Genomic DNA, 19,947 nt, shown 5'->3' on the forward strand with positions numbered 1-19,947 from the left:
GTGCCGACAACTAGGGACCATAGGCGCCGTGTGCTTAGGTTGTATCGACACCTAGGGACGAGAGGCGCCGTGTGCTTAGGGTGTACCGAAGACTAGGGACCAGTGGCGCCGTATGCTTAGGGTGTACCGACAACTAGGGACCAGAGGCGCCGTGTACGTAGGGTGTACCGACGACTAGGCAGAAGAAGCGCCGTGTGCTTAGGGTGTTCCGACGACTAGGGAGAAGAGGCGCCGTGTACTTAGGGTGTACCGACAACTAGGGACCAGAGACGCCGTGTGCTTAGGTTGTACCGAACACTAGGGACCAGAGGCGCCGTGTAGTTATGGTGTACCGACGAGTAGGGACCCGAGGCTCCGTGTGCTTAGGGTGTACCGACGACTGGGGAGAAGAGGTGCCGTGTGCTTAGGGTGTACCGGCGACTAGGGACAGGAGGCGCGTGTAGTTAGGGTGTACCGACGACTAGGGACCAGAGGCGCCGTGTGCTTAGGGTGTACCGATGACTAGGGACCAGAGGCGCCGTGTACTTAGGGTGTACCGACGACTAGGGAGAAGAGGCGCCGTGTGCGCAGGTTGTACCGAACACTAGGGACCAGAGGCGCCGTGCAGTTAGGGTGTACCGACGAGTAGGGACCCGAGGCTCCGTGTGCTTAGTGTGTACCGACGACTAGGGACAAGAGGAGCTGTGTGCTTAGGTTGTACCGACAACTAAGGACAAGATGTGCCGTGTAGTTAGGGTGTACCGACGACTAGGGACCCGAGGCACCGTGTGCTTAGGGTGTATCGACGACTAGGGACCAGAGGCGCCGTGTAGTTAGGGTGTACCAACGACTAGGGACCCGAGGCACCGTGTGCTTAGGTTGTACCGACAACTAAGGACGAGAGGCGCCGTGTAGTTAGGGTGTACCGACGACTAGGGACCTGAGGCACCGTGTGCTTAGGGTGTTTCGACGACTAGGGACCAGAGGCGCCGTGTAGTTAGGGTGTACCGACGACTAGGGACCACAGGTGCCGTGTACTTAGGGTGTACCGACCACTAGGGAACAGAGGTGCCGTGTACATAGGGTGTACCGACGACTAGGGACCTGAGGCGCCATGTGCTTAGGGTGTACCGACGCATAGGGACCAGAGGCGCCGTGTAGTTAGGGTGTACCGACGACTAGGGATAGGAGGCGCGTGTAGTTAAGGTGTACCGACGACTAGGGACAAGAGGCGCCGTGTAGTTAGGGTGTACCGACGACTAGGGAGAAGCGGCGCCGTGTGCTTAGGGTGTACCGACGACTAGGGACAAGAGGCGCCGTGTGCTTAGTGTGTACCGACGACTACGGACAAGAGGTGCTGTGTGCTTAGGGTGTCTTGACGACTAGGGAGAAGAGGCGCCGTGTGCTTAGGGTGTACCGACGACTAGGGACAAGAGGCGCCGTGTTCTTAGGGTGTACCAACGACTACGGACAAGAGGCGCCGTGTGCTTAGGGTGTACCGACGACTAGGGTCCAGAGGCGCCGTGTACTTAGGGTGTCTTGACGACTAGGGAGAAGAGGCGCCGTGTGCTTAGGGTGTACCGACGACTAGGGAGAAGAGGCACCGTGTGCTTAGGGTGTACCGACGACTAGGGACAAGAGGCGCCGTGTGCTTAGGGTGTACCGACGACTAGGGAGAAGAGGCGCCATGTGCTTAGGGTGTAGCGACGATTAGTGACCAGAGGCGCCGTGTACTTATGGTGTACGGACGTCTAGGGATGAGAGGCGCTGTGTACTTAGGGTGTACTGATGACTAGGTACGATACGCGCCGTGTACTTAGGGTGTACCGACGACTAGGGACCAGAGGCTCCGTGTGTTTAGGGTGTACCGATGACTAGGGAGCAGAGGCGCCGTGTTCTTAGGGTGTACCGACGACTAGGGACCAGAGGCGCCATTTGCTTAGGGTGTACCGTCGACTAGGGACCAGAGGCGCCGTGTGCTTAGGTTGTACCGAAGACTAAGGACCAGAGGCGCCGTGTGCTTAGGGTGTGGCGACGACTAGGGACCAGAGGCGCCGTGTGCTTAGGGTGTACCGACGACTAGGGACCAGAGGCGCCGTGTGCTTAGGGTGTGCCGACGACTAGGGACCAGAGGCGCCGTGTGCTTAGGGTGTGCCGACGAATAGGGACAGGAGACGACGTGTGCTTAGGGTGTGCCGATGACTAGGGACCATAGACGTCGTGTGCTTAGGCTGTACCCACGAGTAGGGACCAGATGCGCCGTGTGCTTAGGTTGTATCGACGCCTAGGGACGAGAGGCGCCGTGTGCTTAGGGTGTACCGAAGACTAGGGACCAGTGGCGCCGTATGCTTAGGGTGTACCGACAACTAGGGACCAGAGGCGCCGTGTACGTAGGGTGTACTGACGACAAGGCAGAAGAAGCGCCGTGTGCTTAGGGTGTTCCGACGACTAGGGAGAAGAGGCGCCGTGTACTTAGGGTGTACCGACAACTAGGGACCAGAGACGCCGTGTGCTTAGGTTGTACTGAACACTAGGGACCAGAGGCGCCGTGTAGTTATGGTGTACCGACGAGTAGGGACCCGAGGCTCCGTGTGCTTAGGGTGTACCGACGACTGGGGAGAAGAGGTGCCGTGTGCTTAGGGTGTACCGGCGACTAGGGACAGGAGGCGCGTGTAGTTAGGGTGTACCGACGACTAGGGACCAGAGGCGCCGTGTGCTTAGGGTGTACCGATGACTAGGGACCAGAGGCGCCGTGTACTTAGGGTGTACCGACGACTAGGGAGAAGAGGCGCCGTGTGCGCAGGTTGTACCGAACACTAGGGACCAGAGGCGCCGTGCAGTTAGGGTGTACCGACGAGTAGGGACCCGAGGCTCCGTGTGCTTAGTGTGTACCGACGACTAGGGACAAGAGGAGCTGTGTGCTTAGGTTGTACCGACAACTAAGGACAAGAGGTGCCGTGTAGTTAGGGTGTACCGACGACTAGGGACCCGAGGCACCGTGTGCTTAGGGTGTACCGACAACTAAGGACGAGAGGTGCCGTGTAGTTAGGGTGTACCGACGACTAGGGACCTGAGGCACCGTGTGCTTAGGGTGTTTCGACGACTAGGGAGCAGAGGCGCCGTGTAGTTAGGGTGTACCGACGACTAGGGACCACAGGCGCCGTGTACTTAGGGTGTACCGACCACTAGGGAACAGAGGTGCCGTGTACATAGGGTGTACCGACGACTAGGGACCAGAGGCGCCATGTGCTTAGGGTGTACCGACGCATAGGGACCAGAGGCGCCGTGTAGTTAGGGTGTACCGACGACTAGGGATAGGAGGCGCGTGTAGTTAAGGTGTACCGACGACTAGGGACAAGAGGCGCCGTGAAGTTAGGGTGTACCGATGACTAGGGACCAGAGGCACCGTGTAGTTAGGGTGTACCGACGACTAGGGAGAAGCGGCGCCGTGTGCTTAGGGTGTACCGACGACTAGGGACAAGAGGCGCCGTGTGCTTAGTGTGTACCGACGACTACGGACAAGAGGCGCTGTGTGCTTAGGGTGTCTTGACGACTAGGGAGAAGAGGCGCCGTGTGCTTAGGGTGTACCGACGACTAGGGACAAGAGGCGCCGTGTTCTTAGGGTGTACCAACGACTACGGACAAGAGGCGCCGTGTGCTTAGGGTGTACCGACGACTAGGGTCCAGAGGCGCCGTGTACTTAGGGTGTCTTGACGACTAGGGAGAAGAGGCGCCGTGTGCTTAGGGTGTACCGACGACTAGGGAGAAGAGGCACCGTGTGCTTAGGGTGTACCGACGACTAGGGACAAGAGGCGCCGTGTGCTTAGGGTGTACCAACGACTAGGGAGAAGAGGCGCCATGTGCTTAGGGTGTAGCGACGATTAGTGACCAGAGGCGCCGTGTACTTATGGTGTACGGACGTCTAGGGATGAGAGGCGCTGTGTACTTAGGGTGTACTGATGACTAGGTACGATACGCGCCGTGTACTTAGGGTGTACCGACGACTAGGGACCAGAGGCTCCGTGTGTTTAGGGTGTACCGATGACTAGGGAGCAGAGGCGCCGTGTTCTTAGGGTGTACCGACGACTAGGGACCAGAGGCGCCATTTGCTTAGGGTGTAGCGACGACTAGGGACCAGAGGCGATGTGTTCTTAGGGTGTACTGACGAGTAGGGAGAAGAGGCGCCGTGTGCTTAGGGTGTACGGATGCATAGGGACCAGAGGCGCCGTGTCGTTCGGGTGTACCGACGAGTAGGGACCAGAGGTGCCATGGGCTTAGGGTGTACCGACGACTAGGGACAAGAGGCGCCGTGTGCTTAGGTTGTACCGACAACTAAGGACGAGAGGCGCCGTGTAGTTAGGGTGTACCGACAACTAGGGACCCGAGGCACCGTGTTCTTTGGGTGTATCGACGACTAGGGACCAGAGGCGCCGTGTAGTTAGGCTGTGCTGACGACTAGGGACCACAGGCGCCATGTGCTTAGGGTGTACCGACGACTACGGACCAGAGGCGCCGTGTAGTTAGGGTGCACCGACGACTAGGGAGAAGAGGTGCCGTGTGCTTAGGGTGTACCGACGACTAGGGACAAGAGGCGCCATGTGCTTAGGGTGTACCGACGACTACGGACAAGAGGCGCCGTGTGCTTAGGGTGTACCGACGACTAGGGACCAGAGGCGCCGTGTCCTTAGGGTGTCTTGACGACTAGGGAGAAGAGGCGCCGTGTGCTTAGGGTGTACCGACGACTAGGGAGAAGAGGCGCCATGTGCTTAGGGTGTAGCGACGATTAGGGACCAGAGGCGCCGTGTACTTAGGGTGTACCGACGTCTACGGACCACAGGCGCCGTGTACTTAGGGTGTACCGACCACTAGGGAACAGAGGCGCCGTGTACATAGGGTGTACCGACGACTAGGGACCAGAGGCGCCATGTGCTTAGGGTGTACCGACGCATAGGGACCAGAGGCGCCGTGTAGTTAGGGTGTACCGACGACTAGGGATAGGAGGCGCGTGTAGTTAAGGTGTACCGACGACTAGGGACAAGAGGCGCCGTGAAGTTAGGGTGTACCGAAGACTAGGGACCAGAGGCGCCATGTAGTTAGGGTGTACCGACGACTAGGGAGAAGAGGCGCCGTGTGCTTAGGGTATATCGACGACTAGGGACAAGAGGCGCCGTGTGCTTAGGGTGTACCGACGACTAGGGACCAGAGGCGCCGTGTGCTTAGGTTGTACCGAAGACTAAGGACCAGAGGCGCCGTGTGCTTAGGGTGTGGCGACGACTAGGGACCAGAGGCGCCGTGTGCTTAGGGTGTACCGACGACTAGGGACCAGAGGCGCTGTGTGCTTAGGGTGTGCCGATGACTAGGGACCAGAGGTGCCGTGTGCTTAGGGTGTTTCGACGACTAGGGAGAAGAGGCGCCATGTCCTTAGGGTGTACCGACGACTAGGGAGAAGAGGCGCCGTGTGCTTAGGGTGTACTGGCGACTAGGGACCAGAGGCGCCGTGTATGTAGGGTGTACCGACGGCTAGGCAGAAGAAGCGCCGTGTGCTTAGGGTGTTCCGACGACTAGGGAGAAGAGGCGCCGTGTACTTAGGGTGTACCGACAACTAGGGACCACAGACGCCGTGTTCTTAGGTTGTACCGAACACTAGGGACCAGAGGCGCCGTGTAGTTATGGTGTACCGACGAGTAGGGACCCGAGGCTCCGTGTGCTTAGGGTGTACCAACGACTGAGGAGAAGAGGTGCCGTGTGCTTAGGGTGTATCGGCGACTAGGGACAGGAGGCGCGTGTAGTTAGGGTGTACCGACGACTAGGGACCAGAGGCGCCGTGTGCTTAGGGTGTACCGATGACTAGGGACCAGAGGCGCCGTGTACTTAGGGTGTACTGACGACTAGGGAGAAGAGGCGCCGTGTGCGCAGGTTGTACCGAACACTAGGGACCAGAGGCGCCGTGCAGTTAGGGTGTACTGACGACTAGGGACCCGAGGCTCCGTGTGCTTAGTGTGTACCGACGACTAAGGACGAGAGGCGCCGTGTAGTTAGGGTGTACCGACGACTAGGGACCCGAAGCACCGTGTGCTTAGGGTGTATCGATGACTAGGGACCAGAGGCGCCGTGTAGTTAGGGTGTACCGACGACTAGGGACCACAGGCGCCGTGTAGTTAGGGTGTACCGACGACTAGGGATGAGAGGCGCTGTGTACTTAGGGTGTACTGATGACTATGTACGAGACGCGCCGTGTACTTAGGGTGTACCGACGACTAGGGACCAGAGGCGCCGTGTGCTTAGGGTGTATCGACGACTAGGGACCAGAGGCGCCGTGTAGTTAGGGTGTACCGACGACTAGGGACCACAGGCGCCGTGTACTTAGGGTGTACCGACCACTAGGGAACAGAGGCGCCGTGTACATAGGGTGTACCGACGACTAGGGACCAGAGGCGCCATGTGCTTAGGGTGTACCGACGCAAAGGGATCAGAGGCACTGTGTAGTTAGGGTGTACCGACAACTAGGGATAGGAGGCGCGTGTAGTTAAGGTGTACCGACGACTAGGGACAAGAGGCGCCGTGAAGTTAGGGTGTACCGAAGACTAGGGACCAGAGGCGCCATGTAGTTAGGGTGTACCGACGACTAGGGAGAAGAGGCGCCGTGTGCTTAGGGTGTACCGACGACTAGGGACAAGAGGCGCCGTGTGCTTAGGGTGTACCGACGACTAGGGACCAGAGGCGCCATTGGCTTAGGGTGTACCGACGACTAGGGACCAGAGGCGCCGTGTGCTTAGCTTGTACCGAAGACTAAGGACCAGAGGCGCCGTGTGCTTAGGGTGTGGCGACGACTAGGGACCAGAGGCGCCGTGTGCTTAGGGTGTACCGACGACTACGGACCAGAGGCGCCGTGTGCTTAGGGTGTGCCGATGACTAGGGACCAGAGGTGCCGTGTGCTTAGGGTGTGCCGACGACTAGGGACAAGAGGAGCCGTGTGCTTAGGGTGTGCCGATGACTAGGGACCATAGGCGTCGTGTGCTTAGGGTGTACCCACGAGTAGGGACCAGATGCGCCATGTGCTTAGGGTGTACCGACGACTAGGGACCAGAGGTGCCGTGTGCTTAGGGTGTGCCGACAACTAGGGACCAGAGGCGCCGTGTGCTTAGGGTGTATCGACACCTAGGGACGAGAGGCGCCGTGTGCTTAGGGTGTACCGAAGACTAGGGACCAGCGGCGCCGTATGCTTAGGGTGTACCGACAACTAGGGACCAGAGGCGCCGTGTACGTAGGGTGTACCGACGACTAGGCAGAAGAAGCGCCGTGTGCTTAGGGTGTTCCAACAACTAGGGAGAAGAGGCGCCGTGTACTTAGGGTGTACCGACAACTAGGGACCAGAGACGCCGTGTGCTTAGGTTGTACCGAACACTAGGGACCAGAGGCGCCGTGTAGTTATGGTGTACCAACGAGTAGGGACCCGAGGCTCCGTGTGCTTAGGGTGTACCGACGACTGGGGAGAAGAGGTGCCGTGTGCTTAGGGTGTACCGGCGACTAGGGACAGGAGGCGCGTGTAGTTAGGGTGTACCGACGACTAGGGACCAGAGGCGCCGTGTGCTTAGGGTGTACCGATGACTAGGGACCAGAGGCGCCGTGTACTTAGGGTGTACCGACGACTAGGGACAAGAGGAGCCGTGTGCTTTGGTTGTACCGACAACTAAGGACGAGAGGTGCCGTGTAGTTAGGGTGTACCGACGACTAGGGACCCGAGGCACCGTGTGCTTAGGGTGTATCGACGACTAGGGACCAGAGGCACCGTGTAGTTAGGGTGTACCGACGACTAGGGAACACAGGCGCCGTGTACTTAGGGTGTACCGACCACTAGGGACCAGAGGCGCCGTCTACATAGGGTGTACCAACGACTAGGGACCACAGGCGCCATGTGCTTAGGGTGTACTCACGCATAGGGACCAGAGGCGCCGTGTAGTTAGGGTGTACCGACGACTAGGGATAGGAGGTGCATGTAGTTAGGGTGTACCGACGACTAGGGACCAGAGGCGACGTGTTCTTAGGGTGTTCCGACGCATAGGGACCAGAGGCGCGTGTACTTAGGGTGTACTGACGAGTAGGGAGAAGAGGCGCCGTGTACTCAGGTGTACCGACGACTAGGGACCAGAGGCGCCGTGTGCTTAAGGTGTACCGACGACTAGGGAGAAGAGGCGCCGTGTGCTTAGGGTGTACCGATGCATAGGGACCAGAGGCGCCGTGTTGTTCGGGTGTACCGACGAGTAGGGACCAGAGGTGCCATGGGCTTAGGGTGTACCGACGACTAGGGACAAGAGGCGCCGTGTGCTTAGGTTGTACCGACAACTAAGGACGAGAGGCGCCGTGTAGTTAGGGTGTACCGACAACTAGGGACCCGAGGCACCATGTGCTTAGGGTGTATCGATGACTAGGGACCAGAGGCACCGTGTAGTTAGGGTGTGCCGACGACTAGGGACCACAGGCGCCGTGTACTTAGGGTGTACCGACCACTAGGGAACAGAGGCGCCGTGTACATAGGGTGTACCGACGACTAGGGACCAGAGGCGCCATGTGCTTAGGGTGTACCGACGCAAAGGGATCAGAGGCACTGTGTAGTTAGGGTGTACCGACAACTAGGGATAGGAGGCGCGTGTAGTTAAGGTGTACCGACGACTAGGGACAAGAGGCGCCGTGAAGTTAGGGTGTACCGAAGACTAGGGACCAGAGGCGCCATGTAGTTAGGGTGTACCGACGACTAGGGAGAAGAGGCGCCGTGTGCTTAGGGTGTACCGACGACTAGGGACAAGAGGCGCCGTGTGCTTAGGGTGTACCGACGACTAGGGACCAGAGGCGCCATTGGCTTAGGGTGTACCGACGACTAGGGACCAGAGGCGCCGTGTGCTTAGCTTGTACCGAAGACTAAGGACCAGAGGCGCCGTGTGCTTAGGGTGTGGCGACGACTAGGGACCAGAGGCGCCGTGTGCTTAGGGTGTACCGACGACTACGGACCAGAGGCGCCGTGTGCTTAGGGTGTGCCGATGACTAGGGACCAGAGGTGCCGTGTGCTTAGGGTGTGCCGACGACTAGGGACAAGAGGAGCCGTGTGCTTAGGGTGTGCCGATGACTAGGGACCATAGGCGTCGTGTGCTTAGGGTGTACCCACGAGTAGGGACCAGATGCGCCATGTGCTTAGGGTGTACCGACGACTAGGGACCAGAGGCGCCGTGTGCTTAGGGTGTGCCGACAACTAGGGACCAGAGGCGCCGTGTGCTTAGGGTGTATCGACACCTAGGGACGAGAGGCGCCGTGTGCTTAGGGTGTACCGAAGACTAGGGACCAGCGGCGCCGTATGCTTAGGGTGTACCGACAACTAGGGACCAGAGGCGCCGTGTACGTAGGGTGTACCGACGACTAGGCAGAAGAAGCGCCGTGTGCTTAGGGTGTTCCAACAACTAGGGAGAAGAGGCGCCGTGTACTTAGGGTGTACCGACAACTAGGGACCAGAGACGCCGTGTGCTTAGGTTGTACCGAACACTAGGGACCAGAGGCGCCGTGTAGTTATGGTGTACCAACGAGTAGGGACCCGAGGCTCCGTGTGCTTAGGGTGTACCGACGACTGGGGAGAAGAGGTGCCGTGTGCTTAGGGTGTACCGGCGACTAGGGACAGGAGGCGCGTGTAGTTAGGGTGTACCGACGACTAGGGACCAGAGGCGCCGTGTGCTTAGGGTGTACCGATGACTAGGGACCAGAGGCGCCGTGTACTTAGGGTGTACCGACGACTAGGGACAAGAGGAGCCGTGTGCTTTGGTTGTACCGACAACTAAGGACGAGAGGTGCCGTGTAGTTAGGGTGTACCGACGACTAGGGACCCGAGGCACCGTGTGCTTAGGGTGTATCGACGACTAGGGACCAGAGGCACCGTGTAGTTAGGGTGTACCGACGACTAGGGAACACAGGCGCCGTGTACTTAGGGTGTACCGACCACTAGGGACCAGAGGCGCCGTCTACATAGGGTGTACCAACGACTAGGGACCACAGGCGCCATGTGCTTAGGGTGTACTCACGCATAGGGACCAGAGGCGCCGTGTAGTTAGGGTGTACCGACGACTAGGGATAGGAGGTGCATGTAGTTAGGGTGTACCGACGACTAGGGACCAGAGGCGACGTGTTCTTAGGGTGTTCCGACGCATAGGGACCAGAGGCGCGTGTACTTAGGGTGTACTGACGAGTAGGGAGAAGAGGCGCCGTGTACTCAGGTGTACCGACGACTAGGGACCAGAGGCGCCGTGTGCTTAAGGTGTACCGACGACTAGGGAGAAGAGGCGCCGTGTGCTTAGGGTGTACCGATGCATAGGGACCAGAGGCGCCGTGTTGTTCGGGTGTACCGACGAGTAGGGACCAGAGGTGCCATGGGCTTAGGGTGTACCGACGACTAGGGACAAGAGGCGCCGTGTACTTAGGTTGTACCGACAACTAAGGACGAGAGGCGCCGTGTAGTTAGGGTGTACCGACAACTAGGGACCCGAGGCACCATGTGCTTAGGGTGTATCGATGACTAGGGACCAGAGGCACCGTGTAGTTAGGGTGTGCCGACGACTAGGGACCACAGGCGCCGTGTACTTAGGGTGTACCGACCACTAGGGAACAGAGGCGCCGTGTACATAGGGTGTACCGACGACTAGGGACCAGAGGCGCCATGTGCTTAGGGTGTACCGACGCAAAGGGTTCAGAGGCACTGTGTAGTTAGGGTGTACCGACAACTAGGGATAGGAGGCGCGTGTAGTTAAGGTGTACCGACGACTAGGGACAAGAGGCGCCGTGAAGTTAGGGTGTACCGAAGACTAGGGACCAGAGGCGCCATGTAGTTAGGGTGTACCGACGACTAGGGAGAAGAGGCGCCGTGTGCTTAGGGTGTACCGACGACTAGGGACAAGAGGCGCCGTGTGCTTAGGGTGTACCGACGACTAGGGACCAGAGGCGCCATTGGCTTAGGGTGTACCGACGACTAGGGACCAGAGGCGCCGTGTGCTTAGCTTGTACCGAAGACTAAGGACCAGAGGCGCCGTGTGCTTAGGGTGTGGCGACGACTAGGGACCAGAGGCGCCGTGTGCTTAGGGTGTACCGACGACTACGGACCAGAGGCGCCGTGTGCTTAGGGTGTGCCGATGACTAGGGACCAGAGGTGCCGTGTGCTTAGGGTGTGCCGACGACTAGGGACAAGAGGAGCCGTGTGCTTAGGGTGTGCCGATGACTAGGGACCATAGGCGTCGTGTGCTTAGGGTGTACCCACGAGTAGGGACCAGATGCGCCATGTGCTTAGGGTGTACCGACGACTAGGGACCAGAGGCGCCGTGTGCTTAGGGTGTGCCGACAACTAGGGACCATAGGCGCCGTGTGCTTAGGGTGTATCGACACCTAGGGACGAGAGGCGCCGTGTGCTTAGGGTGTACCGAAGACTAGGGACCAGCGGCGCCGTATGCTTAGGGTGTACCGACAACTAGGGACCAGAGGCGCCGTGTACGTAGGGTGTACCGACGACTAGGCAGAAGAAGCGCCGTGTGCTTAGGGTGTTCCAACAACTAGGGAGAAGAGGCGCCGTGTACTTAGGGTGTACCGACAACTAGGGACCAGAGACGCCGTGTGCTTAGGTTGTACCGAACACTAGGGACCAGAGGCGCCGTGTAGTTATGGTGTACCAACGAGTAGGGACCCGAGGCTCCGTGTGCTTAGGGTGTACCGACGACTGGGGAGAAGAGGTGCCGTGTGCTTAGGGTGTACCGGCGACTAGGGACAGGAGGCGCGTGTAGTTAGGGTGTACCGACGACTAGGGACCAGAGGCGCCGTGTGCTTAGGGTGTACCGATGACTAGGGACCAGAGGCGCCGTGTACTTAGGGTGTACCGACGACTAGGGACAAGAGGAGCCGTGTGCTTTGGTTGTACCGACAACTAAGGACGAGAGGTGCCGTGTAGTTAGGGTGTACCGACGACTAGGGACCCGAGGCACCGTGTGCTTAGGGTGTATCGACGACTAGGGACCAGAGGCACCGTGTAGTTAGGGTGTACCGACGACTAGGGAACACAGGCGCCGTGTACTTAGGGTGTACCGACCACTAGGGACCAGAGGCGCCGTCTACATAGGGTGTACCAACGACTAGGGACCACAGGCGCCATGTGCTTAGGGTGTACTCACGCATAGGGACCAGAGGCGCCGTGTAGTTAGGGTGTACCGACGACTAGGGATAGGAGGTGCATGTAGTTAGGGTGTACCGACGACTAGGGACCAGAGGCGACGTGTTCTTAGGGTGTTCCGACGCATAGGGACCAGAGGCGCGTGTACTTAGGGTGTACTGACGAGTAGGGAGAAGAGGCGCCGTGTACTCAGGTGTACCGACGACTAGGGACCAGAGGCGCCGTGTGCTTAAGGTGTACCGACGACTAGGGAGAAGAGGCGCCGTGTGCTTAGGGTGTACCGATGCATAGGGACCAGAGGCGCCGTGTTGTTCGGGTGTACCGACGTGTAGGGACCAGAGGTGCCATGGGCTTAGGGTGTACCGACGACTAGGGACAAGAGGCGCCGTGTGCTTAGGTTGTACCGACAACTAAGGACGAGAGGCGCCGTGTAGTTACGGTGTACCGACAACTAGGGACCCGAGGCACCATGTGCTTAGGGTGTATCGATGACTAGGGACCAGAGGCACCGTGTAGTTAGGGTGTGCCGACGACTAGGGACCACAGGCGCCGTGTACTTAGGGTGTAACGACCACTAGGGATAGGAGGCGCGTGTAGTTAAGGTGTACCGACGACTAGGGACCAGAGGCGCCGTGTTGTTAGGGTGTACCGACGACTAGGGACCAGAGGCGCCGTGTAGTTAGGGTGTACCGACGACTAGGGACAAGAGGCGCCGTGTGCTTAGGGTGTACCGACGACTAGGGAGAAGAGGCGCCATGTGCTTAGGGTGTAGCGACGATTAGGGACCAGAGGCGCCGTGTACTTAGGGTGTACCGACGTCTAGGGATGAGAGGCGCTGTGTACTTAGGGTGTACTGATGACTAGGTACGAGACGCGCCGTGTACTTAGGGTGTACCGACGACTAGGGACCAGAGGCTCCGTGTGCTTAGGGTGTACCGATGACTAGGGAGCAGAGGCGCCGTGTTCTTAGGGTGTACCGACGACTAGGGACCAGAGGCGCCATTTGCTTAGGGTGTAGCGACGATTAGGGACCAGAGGCGCCGTGTACTTAGGGTGTACCGACGACTAGGGACCAGGGGCGCCGTGTACTTAGGGTGTATCGACGACTAGGGAGAAGAGGCGCCGTGTGCTTAGGGTGTGCCGACAACTAGGGACCATAGGCGCCGTGTGCTTAGGTTGTATCGACACCTAGGGACGAGAGGCGCCGTGTGCTTAGGGTGTACCGAAGACTAGGGACCAGTGGCGCCGTATGCTTAGGGTGTACCGACAACTAGGGACCAGAGGCGCCGTGTACGTAGGGTGTACCGACGACTAGGCAGAAGAAGCGCCGTGTGCTTAGGGTGTTCCGACGACTAGGGAGAAGAGGCGCCGTGTACTTAGGGTGTACCGACAACTAGGGACCAGAGACGCCGTGTGCTTAGGTTGTACTGAACACTAGGGACCAGAGGCACCGTGTAGTTATGGTGTACCGACGAGTAGGGACCCGAGGCTCCGTGTGCTTAGGGTGTACCGACGACTGGGGAGAAGAGGTGCCGTGTGCTTAGGGTGTACCGGCGACTAGGGACAGGAGGCGCGTGTAGTTAGGGTGTACCGACGACTAGGGACCAGAGGCGCCGTGTGCTTAGGGTGTACCGATGACTAGGGACCAGAGGCGCCGTGTACTTAGGGTGTACCGACGACTAGGGAGAAGAGGCGCCGTGTGCGCAGGTTGTACCGAACACTAGGGACCAGAGGCGCCGTGCAGTTAGGGTGTACCGACGAGTAGGGACCCGAGGCTCCGTGTGCTTAGTGTGTACCGACGACTAGGGACAAGAGGAGCTGTGTGCTTAGGTTGTACCGACAACTAAGGACAAGAGGTGCCGTGTAGTTAGGGTGTACCGACGACTAGGGACCCGAGGCACCGTGTGCTTAGGGTGTATCGACGACTAGGGACCAGAGGCGCCGTGTAGTTAGGGTGTACCAACGACTAGGGACCCGAGGCACCGTGTGCTTAGGTTGTACCGACAACTAAGGACGAGAGGCGCCGTGTAGTTAGGGTGTACCGACGACTAGGGACCTGAGGCACCGTGTGCTTAGGGTGTTTCGACGACTAGGGACCAGAGGCGCCGTGTAGTTAGGGTGTACCGACGACTAGGGACCACAGGCGCCGTGTACTTAGGGTGTACCGACCACTAGGGAACAGAGGTGCCGTGTACATAGGGTGTACCGACGACTAGGGACCAGAGGCGCCATGTGCTTAGGGTGTACCGACGCATAGGGACCAGAGGCGCCGTGTAGTTAGGGTGTACCGACGACTAGGGATAGGAGGCGCGTGTAGTTAAGGTGTACCGACGACTAGGGACAAGAGGCGCCGTGAAGTTAGGGTGTACCGATGACTAGGGACCAGAGGCACCGTGTAGTTAGGGTGTACCGACGACTAGGGAGAAGCGGCGCCGTGTGCTTAGGGTGTACCGACGACTAGGGACAAGAGGCGCCGTGTGCTTAGTGTGTACCGACGACTACGGACAAGAGGCGCTGTGTGCTTAGGGTGTCTTGACGACTAGGGAGAAGAGGCGCCGTGTGCTTAGGGTGTACCGACGACTAGGGACAAGAGGCGCCGTGTTCTTAGGGTGTACCAACGACTACGGACAAGAGGCGCCGTGTGCTTAGGGTGTACCGACGACTAGGGTCCAGAGGCGCCGTGTACTTAGGGTGTCTTGACGACTAGGGAGAAGAGGCGCCGTGTGCTTAGGGTGTACCGACGACTAGGGAGAAGAGGCACCGTGTGCTTAGGGTGTACCGACGACTAGGGACAAGAGGCGCCGTGTGCTTAGGGTGTACCGACGACTAGGGAGAAGAGGCGCCATGTGCTTAGGGTGTAGCGACGATTAGTGACCAGAGGCGCCGTGTACTTATGGTGTACGGACGTCTAGGGATGAGAGGCGCTGTGTACTTAGGGTGTACTGATGACTAGGTACGATACGCGCCGTGTACTTAGGGTGTACCGACGACTAGGGACCAGAGGCTCCGTGTGTTTAGGGTGTACCGATGACTAGGGAGCAGAGGCGCCGTGTTCTTAGGGTGTACCGACGACTAGGGACCAGAGGCGCCATTTGCTTAGGGTGTACCGTCGACTAGGGACCAGAGGCGCCGTGTGCTTAGGTTGTACCGAAGACTAAGGACCAGAGGCGCCGTGTGCTTAGGGTGTGGCGACGACTAGGGACCAGAGGCGCCGTGTGCTTAGGGTGTACCGACGACTAGGGACCAGAGGCGCCGTGTGCTTAGGGTGTGCCGACGACTAGGGACCAGAGGCGCCGTGTGCTTAGGGTGTGCCGACGAATAGGGACAGGAGACGACGTGTGCTTAGGGTGTGCCGATGACTAGGGACCATAGGCGTCGTGTGCTTAGGCTGTACCCACGAGTAGGGACCAGATGCGCCGTGTGCTTAGGTTGTATCGACGCCTAGGGACGAGAGGCGCCGTGTGCTTAGGGTGTACCGAAGACTAGGGACCAGTGGCGCCGTATGCTTAGGGTGTACCGACAACTAGGGACCAGAGGCGCCGTGTACGTAGGGTGTACTGACGACAAGGCAGAAGAAGCGCCGTGTGCTTAGGGTGTTCCGACGACTAGGGAGAAGAGGCGCCGTGTACTTAGGGTGTACCGACAACTAGGGACCAGAGACGCCGTGTGCTTAGGTTGTACTGAACACTAGGGACCAGAGGCGCCGTGTAGTTATGGTGTACCGACGAGTAGGGACCCGAGGCTCCGTGTGCTTAGGGTGTACCGACGACTGGGGAGAAGAGGTGCCGTGTGCTTAGGGTGTACCGGCGACTAGGGACAGGAGGCGCGTGTAGTTAGGGTGTACCGACGACTAGGGACCAGAGGCGCCGTGTGCTTAGGGTGTACCGATGACTAGGGACCAGAGGCGCCGTGTACTTAGGGTGTACCGACGACTAGGGAGAAGAGGCGCCGTGTGCGCAGGTTGTACCGAACACTAGGGACCAGAGGCGCCGTGCAGTTAGGGTGTACCGACGAGTAGGGACCCGAGGCTCCGTGTGCTTAGTGTGTACCGACGACTAGGGACAAGAGGAGCTGTGTGCTTAGGTTGTACCGACAACTAAGGACAAGAGGTGCCGTGTAGTTAGGGTGTACCGACGACTAGGGACCCGAGGCACCGTGTGCTTAGGGTGTATCGACGACTAGGGACCAGAGGCGCCGTGTAGTTAGGGTGTACCAACGACTAGGGACCCGAGGCACCGTGTGCTTAGGTTGTACCGACAACTAAGGACGAGAGGCGCCGTGTAGTTAGGGTGTACCGACGACTAGGGACCTGAGGCACCGTGTGCTTAGGGTGTTTCGACGACTAGGGACCAGAGGCGCCGTGTAGTTAGGGTGTACCGACGACTAGGGACCACAGGCGCCGTGTACTTAGGGTGTACCGACCACTAGGGAACAGAGGTGCCGTGTACATAGGGTGTACCGACGACTAGGGACCAGAGGCGCCATGTGCTTAGGGTGTACTGACGCATAGGGACCAGAGGCGCCGTGTAGTTAGGGTGTACCGACGACTAGGGATAGGAGGCGCGTGTAGTTAAGGTGTACCGACGACTAGGGACAAGAGGCGCCGTGAAGTTAGGGTGTACCGATGACTAGGGACCAGAGGCACCGTGTAGTTAGGGTGTACCGACGACTAGGGAGAAGCGGCGCCGTGTGCTTAGGGTGTACCGACGACTAGGGACAAGAGGCGCCGTGTGCTTAGTGTGTACCGACGACTACGGACAAGAGGCGCTGTGTGCTTAGGGTGTCTTGACGACTAGGGAGAAGAGGCGCCGTGTGCTTAGAGTGTACCGACGACTAGGGACAAGAGGCGCCGTGTTCTTAGGGTGTACCAACGACTACGGACAAGAGGCGCCGTGTGCTTAGGGTGTACCGACGACTAGGGTCCAGAGGCGCCGTGTACTTAGGGTGTCTTGACGACTAGGGAGAAGAGGCGCCGTGTGCTTAGGGTGTACCGACGACTAGGGAGAAGAGGCACCGTGTGCTTAGGGTGTACCGACGACTAGGGACAAGAGGCGCCGTGTGCTTAGGGTGTACCGACGACTAGGGAGAAGAGGCGCCATGTGCTTAGGGTGTAGCGACGATTAGTGACCAGAGGCGCCGTGTACTTATGGTGTACGGACGTCTAGGGATGAGAGGCGCTGTGTACTTAGGGTGTACTGATGACTAGGTACGATACGCGCCGTGTACTTAGGGTGTACCGACGACTAGGGACCAGAGGCTCCGTGTGTTTAGGGTGTACCGATGACTAGGGAGCAGAGGCGCCGTGTTCTTAGGGTGTACCGACGACTAGGGACCAGAGGCGCCATTTGCTTAGGGTGTACCGTCGACTAGGGACCAGAGGCGCCGTGTGCTTAGGTTGTACCGAAGACTAAGGACCAGAGGCGCCGTGTGCTTAGGGTGTGGCGACGACTAGGGACCAGAGGCGCCGTGTGCTTAGGGTGTACCGACGACTAGGGACCAGAGGCGCCGTGTGCTTAGGGTGTGCCGACGACTAGGGACCAGAGGCGCCGTGTGCTTAGGGTGTGCCGACGAATAGGGACAGGAGACGACGTGTGCTTAGGGTGTGCCGATGACTAGGGACCATAGGCGTCGTGTGCTTAGGCTGTACCCACGAGTAGGGACCAGATGCGCCGTGTGCTTAGGTTGTATCGACGCCTAGGGACGAGAGGCGCCGTGTGCTTAGGGTGTACCGAAGACTAGGGACCAGTGGCGCCGTATGCTTAGGGTGTACCGACAACTAGGGACCAGAGGCGCCGTGTACGTAGGGTGTACTGACGACTAGGCAGAAGAAGCGCCGTGTGCTTAGGGTGTTCCGACGACTAGGGAGAAGAGGCGCCGTGTACTTAGGGTGTACCGACAACTAGGGACCAGAGACGCCGTGTGCTTAGGTTGTACTGAACACTAGGGACCAGAGGCGCCGTGTAGTTATGGTGTACCGACGAGTAGGGACCCGAGGCTCCGTGTGCTTAGGGTGTACCGACGACTGGGGAGAAGAGGTGCCGTGTGCTTAGGGTGTACCGGCGACTAGGGACAGGAGGCGCGTGTAGTTAGGGTGTACCGACGACTAGGGACCAGAGGCGCCGTGTGCTTAGGGTGTACCGATGACTAGGGACCAGAGGCGCCGTGTACTTAGGGTGTACCGACGACTAGGGAGAAGAGGCGCCGTGTGCGCAGGTTGTACCGAACACTAGGGACCAGAGGCGCCGTGCAGTTAGGGTGTACCGACGAGTAGGGACCCGAGGCTCCGTGTGCTTAGTGTGTACCGACGACTAGGGACAAGAGGAGCTGTGTGCTTAGGTTGTACCGACAACTAAGGACAAGAGGTGCCGTGTAGTTAGGGTGTACCGACGACTAGGGCCCCGAGGCACCGTGTGCTTAGGGTGTATCGACGACTAGGGACCAGAGGCGCCATGTAGTTAGGGTGTACCAACGACTAGGGACCCGAGGCACCGTGTGCTTAGGTTGTACCGACAACTAAGGACGAGAGGCGCCGTGTAGTTAGGGTGTACCGACGACTAGGGACCTGAGGCACCGTGTGCTTAGGGTGTTTCGACGACTAGGGAGCAGAGGCGCCGTGTAGTTAGGGTGTACCGATGACTAGGGACCACAGGCGCCGTGTACTTAGGGTGTACCGACCACTAGGGAACAGAGGTGCCGTGTACATAGGGTGTACCGACGACTAGGGACCAGAGGCGCCATGTGCTTAGGGTGTACCGACGCATAGGGACCAGAGGCGCCGTGTAGTTAGGGTGTACCGACGACTAGGGATAGGAGGCGCGTGTAGTTAAGGTGTACCGACGACTAGGGACAAGAGGCGCCGTGAAGTTAGGGTGTACCGATGACTAGGGACCAGAGGCACCGTGTAGTTAGGGTGTACCGACGACTAGGGAAAAGCGGCGCCGTGTGCTTAGGGTGTACCGACGACTAGGGACAAGAGGCGCCGTGTGCTTAGTGTGTACCGACGACTACGGACAAGAGGCGCTGTGTGCTTAGGGTGTCTTGACGACTAGGGAGAAGAGGCGCCGTGTGCTTAGGGTGTACCGACGACTAGGGACAAGAGGCGCCGTGTTCTTAGGGTGTACCAACGACTACGGACAAGAGGCGCCGTGTGCTTAGGGTGTACCGACGACTAGGGTCCAGAGGCGCCGTGTACTTAGGGTGTCTTGACGACTAGGGAGAAGAGGCGCCATGTGCTTAGGGTGTACCGACGACTAGGGAGAAGAGGCACCGTGTGCTTAGGGTGTACCGACGACTAGGGACAAGAGGCGCCGTGTGCTTAGGGTGTACCGACGACTAGGGAGAAGAGGCGCCATGTGCTTAGGGTGTAGCGACGATTAGTGACCAGAGGCGCCGTGTACTTATGGTGTACGGACGTCTAGGGATGAGAGGCGCTGTGTACTTAGGGTGTACTGATGACTAGGTACGATACGCGCCGTGTACTTAGGGTGTACCGACGACTAGGGACCAGAGGCTCCGTGTGTTTAGGGTGTACCGATGACTAGGGAGCAGAGGCGCCGTGTGCTTAGGTTGTACCGAAGACTAAGGACCAGAGGCGCCGTGTGCTTAGGGTGTGGCGACGACTAGGGACCAGAGGCGCCGTGTGCTTAGGGTGTACCGACGACTAGGGACCAGAGGCGCCGTGTGCTTAGGGTGTGCCGACGACTAGGGACCAGAGGCGCCGTGTGCTTAGGGTGTGCCGACGAATAGGGACAGGAGACGACGTGTGCTTAGGGTGTGCCGAT

General features: G+C 59.1%; 1 protein-coding gene across 1 annotated transcript in view; it reads left to right on the top strand.

Annotated features, from left to right (window-relative positions):
* The window catches only part of GLB1L3 (galactosidase beta 1 like 3), a 97,999-nt gene that overhangs the window by 51,234 nt on the left and 26,818 nt on the right, over positions 1–19,947 (top strand). The gene's annotated exons all lie outside the window — the stretch shown is intronic.

The sequence above is a fragment of the Balaenoptera acutorostrata genome, chromosome 9 (genome assembly GCF_949987535.1).
Source record: "Balaenoptera acutorostrata chromosome 9, mBalAcu1.1, whole genome shotgun sequence".
Lineage (NCBI taxonomy): Eukaryota > Metazoa > Chordata > Mammalia > Artiodactyla > Balaenopteridae > Balaenoptera > Balaenoptera acutorostrata.